The sequence below is a fragment of the Protopterus annectens genome, chromosome 9.part0, assembly GCF_019279795.1.
Source record: "Protopterus annectens isolate FY-2018-M chromosome 9.part0, PAN1.0, whole genome shotgun sequence".
Lineage (NCBI taxonomy): Eukaryota > Metazoa > Chordata > Ceratodontiformes > Protopteridae > Protopterus > Protopterus annectens.
This window is the reverse complement of record NC_056743.1, coordinates 1,585,314,220-1,585,317,158: the sequence shown is the minus strand read 5'-3', so window position 1 is coordinate 1,585,317,158 and position 2,939 is coordinate 1,585,314,220. Positions and strand designations below refer to the sequence as shown.

The window sequence follows — 2,939 nt, the reverse complement described above, 5'->3', positions numbered from 1 at the left end:
CACACATACATCATATATATATATATATGTATATGTATACACACACACATCATATGTTTTATATATATGCACAACATATACATTTTATCTAGTTATCGAATTAATAAAATTTTCTTTTCACGTGTGACTTTCATTACATAGTTGCACATGACAGAAGCTCGTCCTTTTAGTTTAAACTGCACATATCTGAAGCCTTTGTCGTCAGGCCTCCAATGAAAACGGGCTGCTTAATCAGCCCAGTTGGACTTCTCAGGTAAACAAAAGTAAAGCAAGCAAACATAGAATATACACTTAGCTGCAACTAATAATTAAAGTCGTAGCTTCAGCGGGCAAAGGCATGATGGCCGCATGCTGCTTTTAATATAAATGTAAGCATTAAGTAACAGTGATAGTGTGTGCTAGGGTCCCCCTTCAGCAATACTTCCTGTTGACTCAAGCAGCACCCTTGTACTGTAAGTGATGTGCATTATCTGTTCCCTTATGCATCTGCATAGAAACTAAGTATTAGTTTATAACAAGCTAGCGAACGCACCATGAGGCTATCACAAAGGCGTGAATTATTATAAAAACACCTATTTCCACCAGCGGACCAAGAGCCCTTAACTGCACAACAATGTGGGTTAAAAACACGTTAAAACAGGCACCTTTCAGCCGTGTTAGTTACAAACCGCATGTACACAAACCCTTTTAGCATGCATACCCCTCAAATGTGTCTTGATTTTGTTCCTAATATTCTGCACTGCTTCTCCTCTTAGTGGAATACTTATACTTGAGATTGCAATACAGAAGTAAATCCAAACATTACATACTTATGCTCCAGAAAATAAATGCATGTTAGCACCATACAGTCTTAATTCTATCAAGAGTCACAAAGTTTCTGTCTCTTGCTCCTTTGTCCCACATTCTTAAAGTTTAACCATGCCCACACACCATGTGCTGCTAAACCAATTCCAGCAGAGTGGTCAAGCTGGTCGCCGCTGCTTAGCTATATAAAGTGGTTAAGTCTACATTACCTCAGACCGCCGGATACCAGCGAGAATGACACCAAGACACAGCTGAGCAAGGGGGATTTTGTTTGCAACCGCATGCCAGTGCTAATGCCTACAAAACCACCAAAACCACTCTTCAGAAAGTAAGAAAACAAGTGCATACTTTCAAGACCACCAATATCACAGACCCCCTCAAAAAAAAAATAAATTGCACACATCATTTTAAAAGAGAATAATCCACAGCTCTACAAACATTATTCACCTAATGCTTTAACAGATACCATTGTAACCTTTTACTGTACATTTTACTTACTTAAGCCTCAGGTCCGAGCACAGAAGGACTTGACCAAACTTTCGACAAAACCTCAGAGTAGTAACATCCGATTTGGGAAGATACCAAGCGGCCACGTTATGCCCCTTTAATTGCCACCCAACACCAATCTCTCGTGCGCTAGGAGCCGGCATTAAGCTCACTTGTTATTGCAGATGTAGCCGCCTACAGGTCTCCCATTGACATCATACAAAGAAAGTTTCCGACACACACGACTCTTAAAGGGCCAGCCACCCTACCAGGAGTGGAAAGTACAAACCCAAATAATAAGCTCATCGCCTGCTTTAACAAAAAACGTTCCGCCTAAAAAGCAGTAGTGTGCGTCCTCTTACATTAAAATACAATTGAAGTTATCCTCCGGTGTATAGGTAAGGTCTTAAGGTACGCCCTTGTCTTGGTTCCTCGTAGGGGGATTAGAAAGGGAAGAATGTGTTTGCCCAAATCCCTATTATCTGTTTTAGATTCTTTTTATTGGAGTGTTATGCCGTTGGTGGTGTTTTTGTTTAATTCATGATCAAAACGTGAAGGCATTTTAATTTACTTTTTATACTTGAGTTAAGTTAAACACAAATCAGGTTGAATTACCTCATAAGTGAGGTGAAAGTTTGTATGGGGTGCACCGGTAGGGTTATATCTAATTTTGTAGTCTAATTCCATTCGTACTATAGTCCCATACCTTCGCGAGACTAAATGTCAGCTGCTACCTGGTATAATATGAAAGGTCAGCTTTTAATGCCGGAGAGGTTACAGAGCAGTAAATGTAACCAAATAGGCCCAGCAGAGTGATCCATATCTATTAAGTGCACCTCATTACGATGAGCGTTCTTTATTGGGGATCTTAAAAAGTTAATATTCCTCAAAAAGTTCCACATTGAAAGGGTCTGACACGCACTCACTGTTAGTTTTTTAGCCAGTATACAAAACAAATAAAACGGAAGCATATCAAGTAAAACGTAACATATTTTAGCCATCCTCTCTGCTTCCTTAGTTGAAATTGTTGTAAAGCTGTTGGTAAGTTTAAAACTTTGTGCCAGTTTGCCCCACATTATGAAAACTAGTGTTCCTCATACTGGAGACGGAAGCTTGAGAGCTGTGGAATGGCCTTTGTACTGTTAACACACAACAGCTTTGATTTTTCCCCATATTTATTTTACTGAAAGAAGCCATTGGGGACGATCATTAGTTTAGTTCAGAACAACTGGAGTTAACTAACACTTTGATGAAATGCAGTTGAGTGGAAGAAGGAAAACTGAAAGATAAAAGTGTTCTGCGTGCACCAACGATAAGGGGTGGGGGGTGCAACAAAGGATTTTCCTCATGGCAAGTGTTGGAGGTGTGTTGGAGAAGAAAGAGGTACCTGGGAGCATATGTTCTCGGAGGGTAATGAGTTGGCAGACTTTAAAAATTGCTTAAAGTATGCTGTCAGAAATACTGGATGAGCAAATGAGTGTATCTAAGGAAATTATTTTGTTGAGCTGGTTTACATGATCAGAATTGCCTAGATATAGTGCGGCCTTGTTAAGTTTAATTCTGTTGGCTACAAAAAAAAGTCACTACCTCTCACCTGTCCCTGATTTTTTACTCAGATTTTAGCTTTGTCCCTCTTAATCCTTCTTAAC

At 39.6% G+C, this 2,939-nt stretch overlaps 1 protein-coding gene across 2 annotated transcripts in view; it reads right to left on the bottom strand.

The window, feature by feature from the left end:
• Positions 1-1,923, bottom strand: part of LOC122812194 (volume-regulated anion channel subunit LRRC8C-like) — a 544,919-nt gene extending 542,996 nt beyond the window's left edge. For both annotated transcript variants that reach the window (XM_044084526.1, XM_044084527.1), the window contains exon 1: positions 1,303-1,923. The gene's annotated coding sequence lies outside the window, so the exon portion shown is untranslated. The remainder of the gene's footprint in view (positions 1-1,302) is intronic.
• Positions 1,924-2,939: the final 1,016 nt, after the last annotated feature.